Source organism: Phacochoerus africanus, chromosome 7, assembly GCF_016906955.1.
Source record: "Phacochoerus africanus isolate WHEZ1 chromosome 7, ROS_Pafr_v1, whole genome shotgun sequence".
Taxonomy (NCBI): domain Eukaryota; kingdom Metazoa; phylum Chordata; class Mammalia; order Artiodactyla; family Suidae; genus Phacochoerus; species Phacochoerus africanus.
This window is the reverse complement of record NC_062550.1, coordinates 8,768,709-8,779,244: the sequence shown is the minus strand read 5'-3', so window position 1 is coordinate 8,779,244 and position 10,536 is coordinate 8,768,709.

Genomic DNA, 10,536 nt, shown 5'->3' with positions numbered 1-10,536 from the left:
ACAGAGATGACCCATGAGATAAACTGGCAGGAGTGTGGGGACATGGCTTTCAGGAAGCAGCAGGCCTTGAGCAGTGTATGTGTCCAGGCCAAGAGCAAGGGGGGTGGGGGTGGGGAGGGCAGAGTTAGGCAGAGGGGGTCTGGGGGACAGACCCCTACAGATAGACAGCCCCGGGGTGGTCTCGGCCACCCCAGGCTCCATCAGCCCAAGCAGCTCTGCTGGCTCCGGAGCAGGGAGGACACATCCCTTCCGCCAGACCCCCCACCCCGGCACAAGCCCCTTCTGTGTAGAAAGTGGTCCCACAGCTCCTGCCGGGTGGGCTGAGAGTCCCTGTTTCTGGCAGTTTCTCAGACAGGAGAACCGGAAACGGGCTGGGCTGGGCTGGTGGCCCAGAGGAGGAATGCGGCAGGCAGCCGGAGTGGGTGGGGGAACGCGTGGGCTGGGCCGCCACTCTCACTGTGTGGCCTGTGGACTCAAGGCCGTCTGAGGGCCCTGTCAGCTCAGCCCTCCCATAGCCGGCCCCACAAGAGTGACCCCAGTGGGGGACACGGTTAGCAGGGGCTTGGAGGGACTGAGAGGTGTGGCTGTGGACAGCCTGTGCTGTCCCTCAAAAAATAGCCTCGGCTGGGGGCCCCCAGCTCATCTCTGTCTTTCCCCAGAGCAGGAGAGGACAGGGCTGGGGAGAAGGGACAGGAGCAGCGCCACAGGTCTGGGTGGCCGCGGGGAGTCACTTTGTCTTTCAGCCTCAACCTCCTCTTCTGTCACTTGGGGCTGCATGGTCTGCCTCACAGGATGGTTGAGACTCGGAAGTGGTGGCATCCCTGTGCAGACCTGGCACCGTGGAGGGCATCTTAGAGTCTCCAGGTCCCCGGAGGCTCCGGCCAACTCACCTGACTCATTCCAGGAGAACTTTTTTTTTTTAATTTATTTTTTATTTTTTTATTTTTTGCTTTTTAGGGCCACACTCGAAACATACATAGGTTCCCTGGCTAGGGGTCTAATCGGAGTTACAGCTGCCGGCCTACGCCACAGCCACAGCAATGCCAGATCCGAGCCACGTCTGTGACCTACACCACAGCTCACAGCAACACCAAATCCTTAACCCACTGAGCGAGGCCAGGGATCGAACCCACAACCTCATGGTTCCTAGTCAGATTCGTTAACCACTGAGCCATGACCGGAACTCCACTAGTCAGGTTCTTAACCTGCTGAGCCATGATGGGAGCTCCAGCTGAAGAGTTTTTTTCATTAGAATTTTTGTGAGCATCTGAGCCTCTCCAAGTGCCAAATCCCTGGCCTTCAGGTAGCAGCTGGCAGGAAGGGTACACAGCAGCCAGAAACCTGCCCACAAAAGGAGGCTGCCCATACCCGAGGGATTGGCCCTCTGCCTGGGTCTGCACTAGTCAGGCCATGTCTGGAGAAGGGCAGGGGCAAGAGGGAGAGTGGCTGAGATGGAAAGCTCCAGAAACCCTGTCATAGGAGGAGCAGCTAAAGAATCTGGGAGAAGTGGTACGGGGACTCTGGCCAAATTTCTGAAGGACCGTGGCATCGACGAGGAAGCTGACTCACTCTGACCAGTTCCAGGTGGCAGCATCTAGGATTTACAACAGCCAAAGCTGTTCCACAGAAAAGAGCTGCGATGCACCAGAGAGCGAGGCCTGTGGGGCAGAGGACATGACCTTGAGGTGTGGGGCTCAGATGAGCCCCGTCCAGGCGGCCCCAGCAGCCTCAGGGTGCGCATGGGTTAGAGGTCCCTGCTGAGGTCCCTGCTTGCTGCTCGGCTCCCAGGCGGCGAGCCAGCCCCCACCCTGCGGGCCTTTCTCTGTGGCCGACCCACAGAACAAGTATCATGGGTGAATTTTTCTCTTCGTCCACTCCCAGCTCTCAGCCTGGCTCCAGCCGGACTGCCAGGGCTCCCCTTGGCACCCTGTTATTTGCACTTCTGGTCATCAAAAGGACCAGAGGCCCTGCTGACCCAAAGGCCCTCTGAGGCCCTCAGAGGACCACCCCTGGGCCCATGGCTTCCAGGCTCCGATAAATGAAAACAGACTGGATCTTCCGAAGGTCACCTTCCAGGTCTAGGACAGGTGGCTGACGGGCCGCAGGCAAGGTCTTGCTTGGCCCAGCAGCTGTGAGAAAGGAACCTTACTGATGGGACCCGGGAGCCGAAGCCGCCCACTGAGTGGGCAAGACTGAGCCAGCATCGTGGGCTTGTGTCCCCACCTCTGTTTATGGCATTTCAAGGCACCTTTGCCAAAGCAGGTGCTGGCGGTGTGGCTAAGAGTGTCAGCTGCAGGCAGGAGGGAGCTCTGGGAGGCCCGGGCCCCGTCCTGCCCTCCCGGTGGTGGTGGGGCCCGCGGGAATGTGGTCGTGCCAGTCTATGGGGAGTGCCCAGCAGGATTTGTGGCTGCAGGGTATGTATGCACATGGGGTGTGTCTGAGTGTCTCTGTGGACAAAGGATTGATGTGTAAGTGTGAGTGTGTGGGAGTGTGTGAGTGTGACACACGGGTGGGGGGTCTCTCCGTGGGTGAACCTACTCTGTGCACGTGCCAAGTGTAGGCACACAGGTATAGTTGTGTCCATTCCTCTCTCCTGGCATGACCCGGCCCCCAAGCCTTCCTCCTGGGCTGGCATCTGCTGCAGTGGGTGTGAACTGCTCAGCTGGTGACTCAGCCCAGTTCTGGGTGAGTGTGGGGTCCTGGGAGCATGTGAGGGTTCTCAGGCTGAATCACTCCCTCTGTGTCCCCCTCACACTTTCTGGCTCTAACTAGCCCCTTCCCTGTCCATCCTCAGCCTGGATGCCCTCTTCCCTCCTTTATTTATTTTACTTTATTTTTAATTTCAGGGCCACACCTGCAGCATATGGAAGTTTCCAGGCCAGGGGTCGAATCAGAGCTGCAGCTGCAGCCACAGCAACTAGGGATCCGAGCTGAGTCTGCGACCTACACCACAGCTCACGGCAACACTGGAGCCTTCACCCACTGAGCAAGGCCAGGGATTGAACTCACGTCCTCGTGGATACTAGTCAGGTTCGTTACGGCTGAGCGACGACAGGAACTCCCCTTTTCCCTCTTTTACTGGTTTCCAAATCTGCATCAGCTTTCAAGGCTTGGCTGAGAAGCTGCCTCCGCTTTCCCAGCCCCTGAGGTTCCTGTCGCTGTCCCTTGTCTCCCGCTGGCCCAGGTTTTCCTGGGGGCAGGAATGATCTCGGCCCACCATATGTTCACCTCCCTGTCTCAGATGGGGGAGGGGGTGGTGGCGGGGGTGGACTTGGCCCCTGGTGGCTGGAGCTCTGGCTCTGCCCTCAGCTGTCAGCTGGGCTCTGTCAGTCAGTTTCCTTGCCTGGGAGGGATCCGTCATGAGAGGTTTGTGGGTGCTCCAGGAGAGACAGAGGGGATAAAGACGGAACAGGCCCCAAGTTTCTAGGAGAGCTTCCCAGGGCCCACCTAGGTGTGCAGGTCATGGTACGAGAGGTGACGGACATCCAGGGTCATGTCCATCAGCAATCACACAGCAGCCTTGGCCCTGATGGGAGGACCCTGCCAGTCCAAGGGACTCCCCAGCCCAGGAGCCTAGCACTTCTCTCTCTAGGCTCCCGCCATCCCTCAAGTTCCACACAGAAGACACTTACAGATGAGGGATGTCCCCCAAACACCCTCGCGGTGGGGGGGGGAGGGGCTTCCTTCTTATGTGACAATGATGGCTGAGCACCTGCTAGTGCCAGGCTCCTAGGTGGTAGGTATTATAGGTGTCGGTGAGAAAACAAGGGGGGTCAGGAGAAAGATCCCTGCATGGGCAGGGCTTATGTTTAGTGGGAGAGACACACGAAAGAACAAGAAACAGAGCGCTCCCGCTGTGGCACAGCGGGTTAAAGATCTGGCATTGCTGCAGCCGTGGCATAGGTCACAGCTGCGGCTCGGATTCCATCCCTGGCCCAGGAACATCTATGTGCCACTGGTGCAGCAAGAGAAAGAAAGAAAGGAAGGAAGAAAGAAGCAAGCAAGCAAGGAAATTATCCAGTATGCTAGAGAATGACAAGTGCTATGGAAAAAGAAGAAGAGCAGGCAGAGGAGAGGGATTAGGAAGGCTGCACCCAAAAGAAGTGGTTGGGAGCCCTGGCATTTGCACCAAGACCAGGAGAAGGAGGAGCCACATAGTCCCTGGGGCAAGAACATTCCAGAGGAGGGAACAGCCAGCCTGAAGGAGGTAGATGAGCTCAGGGAGCTGGAAGAGGTCGGGGCAGGGAGGCAGCAGGCCAGGCCAGGCGGGGCTTTGGTCTCACTCCGTGTGAGATGGGAGTCACAGCAGGATTTGAGTGGAGAAGGATCACTTGTGCTTTCCAGGACAACACTGACTGCTCTGTGGGGCAAGAGCAGAAGCCTGAGTAGAAAAGCTACAGCAAGACTGCAGGCGAGAGGGAGTTCCCTGATGGCTTAGTGGCTTAAGGATCTGCTGTTGTTACTGCTGTGGCTCTGGTTACTGTTGTGGCAAGCCCTCTGCCAAAAAGAAAAGAAAAGAAAAGAATGCAGGTGAAAGGGCAATTTGGAAGCTCACAGGATCCCCCAAGTGTGGAAGGGGCATTGAAGAACTGGGGGAGGGGACTCCAAAGGGGCAGGGGAGCCCACAAGTCCCCCAGCTGGGCCCCAACCCTTTGAGAATTCTATAACAGACATGGACCCTCTCCCAGAAAAACACGCAGAGGTAATGCACCCGTCCACACATGCCAGGGCGTATTCACATCCACACCTGCATATACCCACACCCGTGTTTACACATGGATGTGCACACTCACGCAGGCCCACAAACAAGCACACCCAGCCACAGGGGATTTTAGAAGATTCCTGGACCCCCTAGCTTCCCTGGTAATGGACTCCAGTCTAACCCAGCCCCTTCAGCTGACCAGTGTGGAAACTGGGGCTTTGCAGAAAGGGACTTGTCCAAAGTCACCCAGGCAGAGAGGGCCTGACCAGTAGGATATGGCCCAGACAAGCCTGGAGTATCAGGAGACCCCTGCCTTGGGACTCTCTGTGCCCCAGAACTGAGCAGCGCACCAGAGAAAATCCCCGTCTCCTCCTTGCACCCAAAGAGCTCACAGAGAGGCCAGGATACCAGACAGGAAGTGCTCAGGCTCCTAAGAGGGCCTCAGGCACCTGTAGGGGTCCATGAAGGTGGAAATTCATGGAGAGGAAGGCAGAGGAGACACATGGCACCGCACCCTCGATGCTGGGATGGATGGAATAAATCTTTGGAGATGAGGCTGGGAAGGGCTCTGAAGGCAACATCCAGTAGCAGCAAAGGCCTGAGGTGGGAACTCTCCAAACCGGGCATGAGCAAGGCCTCTGGGAGCCAGAAGTCAGAGTGGCCTTCAGAGGTAGGGGGTTTGTGGGTGGGGTCTTTTTTTTTTTTTTTTTAATATAGTTGATTTACAATGTTGGGTTAGTTGGGTTGGGTCTTGAAGGGTGAGTAGGAGTTTTTCCAAAAAAGCTCTCTGAGCATGACTAATCATAAGCATTTCAGAAGCTGCTTGCTGTGCGCCTTGGGGAGAGGATAAGTAATAAGGGAATGGATGGATGGATGGACGAATGAGTGGAGCACATGTGGGAGAAGGCGGGAGAGGATGCCAGGTCTGGTGACTCCATCTGGCAGGTGATGAGGTAGGAGGGGGATTAACATGCATCGAATACGTCAGCTGCCAGCCCACACAGGGTCAGGCAGCCACCTCATGCCCACTCTATAGATGAAGAAGCCAGAGCTTTGTGCCAGCTCATTCTGCTCGTGGCACCACCAAGGCCCCTCCCCTCGAGGAGCCTTGGCAGGGATGCTGCTTGGCCCTCATCACGGCTCGGCTCAGGGGACTCACCACCTGGAGACCCAGGCCAAGTGTGAGATGACCCAGGGAGGGCGGAATGTAGCTCCCGCGGGCCAGGCAGCAGCTGCCAAAAGGGATTAACAGACCCAGCGATTGTTTCCAGAGCCCAATGGGCCCCAGGTGAAAGGGGACAGCAGCTCGGTAAGGTGACACTCGCCTCGGGCTGGCTAATCTTGTATCTGGGCTTCTCTCAGCTCCAGGCTCCCAGTGCCGCCTTGTCAGGTGGCCTGGCCCCAGAGGAGGGCGTGGAAAGGGAGGACCACCTGCAGAGCCTCTGCCTGCCCGGGATCCCCCTTGATGGTGTGGAGACAGGATGGGAAGTGAGCAAGGGGGGCAGAGGGGGTGGAGCCAGGGAGGGGATGGAGCTGTCCAGGCTCCACTGATATCACTGTGACGACTGGGCAGGATCATCCCCATTTTCCTGGTGGGGAAATGGAGGCCAAGGACACTGAAATGACTAAACACGCAGTGGACCTGGATTAGAGCCCAGGCCTTTTTTTTTTTCTTTTCTTCTCTTCTTTTAGCTTTTTAGGACCGCACCCACGGCATATGGAGGTTCCCCGGCTAGGGGTCAAGTTGGAGCTACAGCTGCTGGCCTACACCACAGCCATAGCCATGTAGGAGCCGAGCTGAGTCTGCGACCTACACCACAACTCACAGCAATGCTGGATCCTTAACCCACGGAGCGAGGCCAGGGATCGAACCCGCGACCTCATGGTTCCTAGTTAAATTCATTTCTGCTGCGCCACGACGGGAACCCTTTTTTCTTTTCTTTTCTTTTTTTCTTTTTTGGCTGCCCCATGGCATATGGAGTTCCCAGGCCCGCAATCAGATCTGAGTTGAGTTTCAACCTAAGCTGCAGCTGCGGCAACAACCAGATCCTTTAGCCCACAGTGCCAGGTCAGGGATTGAACCTTTGTCCCAGGGCTCCCAAGACGCTGCAGATCCTATTGCCCCACAGCGGGAATTCCTAGACCCGAGGTCTTCATCACACAGCTTCTTGGCCTCCTGGGTGCCAGGTCTCTATACACACTTGGAGGGGAAGAGACTATGGCCTTGGGGGTTGCCTCGGCAGCTCCCTTAGAGGTGGGCTCCGGCCTGCAGGGCCTATACTGGAAGGGTGGAGAGGGGTGGCCTGATGTGCCCGGCTCTGCCAGGGGCAGGTACTATGTGACCAGGCAAGTCACCTGCCATCTCTAGTGGGGCGGGTGGAAGGCTCTTGCCACACGCAGCCCCCAACATGCCACCAGAGAACCCTGAGTAGACAGAGGCTGACGCTGGGGTGGCCCCAACCAAGTCTGACGCCCCTGTGGCCTCCCCAGAAGCTTGAGAATCTGGGGGGTTTGGGAGAAAAAGGACCCAAGTGGGAAGAGCACGGAGGATGAGAAAGCGGGGGCCCTGGGGTCTCCCTGACCCCGCCAGCTCTGGGCCAGGCTGGCTAATACTGCTTTTTTTCCTTCACACAACCGCCCGCCCTGGGTGGTGTCTGCCTTTAGGTCCCTCCCTGCTGCATTGGCTTAAGAGCACCCACATATGGGTGGAGGAGCCCCATTGAGGGTTGCAGGGTGACCACCTTGGGGATGCAGCTCTTCCAAGGGGCCATTTTCAGACAGGTCAAAAGGGTCAATCACTGGTGTTTGTTTGTTTGTTTTCGGTTGGTTTCTGGATAAGTACTAAGCTTGCACAGCAGGAATTCATTCTTTTTTTTTTTTTTACCCCTGCAAATATTTATTGAGTACTTCCTGCACGCCCAGCCCTGTCCTCAGGGCTCAGGAGAAGGTGGCCCTGTAGCAAAGATACACTGCGTGGCAGACCTGGAGGAGAACGTCACGTGCAGGACCCACTTCACCCTCTGAGTGGCCTTAGGAAGGAGGCTCCCTTCTTCCCATTTTACAGACGAGGAAAATGAGGGTTGAGCCACTTACACAAAAACGCAGACAGAAGCCAGATCCCTCTGGTTCCTGAATCTGGTTTCACTGTGAGCAACCTCCCTACCTCTCACTCCACCCCGAAGGCAGGGCCTGGGGGCTCAAGGACAGGCCACCATAAAGTGCAAGTGTTTTGTACCTTATTCAGAAAAAAAAAAAAAAAAAAAAAAAGGAGTTCCTGTCCTGGTGCAGCGGAAACAAATCCAACTAGAAACCAGGAGGTTGCAGGTTCTATCCCTGGCCTCGTTTAGTGGGTTGAGGATCCGGCGTTGCCCTGAGCTGCAGTGTAGGTCGCAGACGCTGCTCGGATCTGGTGTTGCTGTGGCTGTGGTGTAGGCCAGCGGCTCCAGCTCGGATTCAACCCCTAGCCTGGGAACCTCCTTATGCCGCAGGTACGCCCCTAAAAAGACAAGAAGACAAAAAACAAACCAAAAGGGAGTCAAACTATAAGTGCAATGGATTGGTTTTTAGGTCACCATAAAATGGCTTCACATCAAATGAACTGCATCCCCCCAAAAAAAAAAAATGTCAAGGGGGGTAAAATTCTTACATACAGGGAATCTGTCTGGGTGGCCTAGGCTGGGGCTGGAAATCTTACTCCCCACTGGCCACCCTTCAGTAACTTTCAAATTTGCACTGTGCAGCTATTATCTATTCACCCAAATCAATTTAAAAATTTCAAAGGACAAAAAGGCATATTTGAGACAAAAAAAAAAAAAAAGGGAGTTCCCATCGTGGCGCAGTGGTTAACGAATCCAACTAGGAACCATGAGGTTGCGGGTTCGGTCCCTGCCCTTGCTCAGTGGGTCAAGGTTCCGGCGTTGCCGTGAGCTGTGGTGTAGGTTGCAGACGCGGCTCGGATCCCATGTTGCTGTGGCTCTGGCGTAGGCTGGCAGCTACAGCTCCGATTCGACCCCTAGCCTGGGAACCTCCATATGCCGAGGGAGTGGCCCAAGAAATGGCAAAAAGACAAAAAAAAAAAAAAAAAAGGCCTATTTGTGGCTCAGGCCTTGATCTGGACCTGCAGGGCTCATAGTCTTGGGGGGAGCCCGAGCTTGTCAGGGACAGAAAGAGCACACACTAGAGGTGACAGGTGAATGCTAGGCACCCACCAGGAGCATCCTGGCAATGACAGTGAAGAATGAGAAAGTCCCACAAACCTGGGCTCGAGCACCCTACCTCCTTCCCTTTCCTGGGAGCTGTGAAAACTGAGGGATATGATATTTTGTGCTCAGCCAGCATCCAAGATTTAGACATGCCCAAAACAAATCTGTTGGGGGAAGCCACACCAGAAACAGTGCTTCTCTTATGGGCAGAGAGATGCTCTGATGTAGGAGTGGGAGGATGAGAGAGCAGACTCCCCTGGGGACATCGTGGGGTAGGGGGGCTAGGAAAGTGTCTCTGACAGGGCCCTTTCCAGACGGCAGGAATCTCTAGGCAGAGACACAGAGCTGGGCATAGAGAGGTGCAGGTGAATGTGTGTGAGCAATAGTGAGGGTTCCATTGGTGTGAAAAAACAAAGGCAGAGAGTCTGCTAGGGAGGCAGGTCGGGAGGAAGAGGAAGCTGACATTTTGAGGGTAAAATAGATGGGATTTGGGAGGAGTGACAGAGTACCAGGAGCAGGTGGGTCATGGGGAGGCTACAAAGGGCAGTGCCCGCTAGGAATGATTTTTATGTTTTCAAGTGATTGGGGAAAAAAATCAAAGGAAGAAGAATGGCCCACTTTCAGGGTCCATCGATAAAGTTTTATTGGAACCTAGCCATGCTCATTCCTTAACATAATACCTATGGTTGATTTTATGCTACAATGGCAGAGCTGAGTCATTGAGACAAGACCCTATGGGCAGCAAAGTCTAAACATTTGACTATCTGGCCCTTACAGACAATAGCTTGCCCACCTCTGGCTTAGAGGAAACTTTTGGGGAGAGAACAGTAGAGGGTGATGCTGGAAAAGGGGACGGATCCAGGTCACTAGGGCCTCCTTCTCTGCCCAAGCATCAAGCTTAAGCTGAGAGCAAGCAGAAGCCACCAAGGGTTCAGGGAGGTGGGGGACCTGCTCTAATGAATGTTGGAGAAGAGTCTCCCTGGCTGCTTAGAAAGAAAGGATTAAGGTGCGCCAAGGACACCTGGAGCGGGATGCAGCTCCAAAGGCCCGTGTGACCACCCTTAAGAAGGTTCGCTAGCCTTGGGAGTTGCCCTGGTGGCTCAGTGGTTAACGAATCTAACTAGGAACCATGAGGTTGCGGGTTCCATTCCTGCCCTTGCTCAGTGGGTTAAGGATCCAGCGTTGCCGTGAGCTGTGGTGTAGGTCGCAGACGCGGCTCGGATCCCGCGTTGCTGTGGCTCTGGCGTAGGCCGGCGGCTACAGCTCCAACTGGACCCCTGGCCTGGGAACCTCCATGTGCCGCGGGAGCGGCCCTAGAAAAAGGCAAAAAAAGACCAAAAAAGGCAAAAAAAAAAAAAGGGTTCGCTAGCCTTGAGGCATCTCCCTGCCCTCCCACCACGCACCTTTGCGGCCGGTCTGCACAAGTGCCGCTGCATACCCAGGATGCCCTGCGCACGCGGGCGGAAGTGATTACTCGACGGGTTCCCCCCAGAGCGGAAGGAACCCCTGGAAGGGCGCGAAGCGCGAGGAGGCCGCCTCGCAGATCCGAGCCAGAGCATGAGGGGCCAAGGTGTGAAATAGAGGGGGCTTGGAGAACCGCTGCGGGCTGAGTGGCAGTTGAGGAAGCTCCAG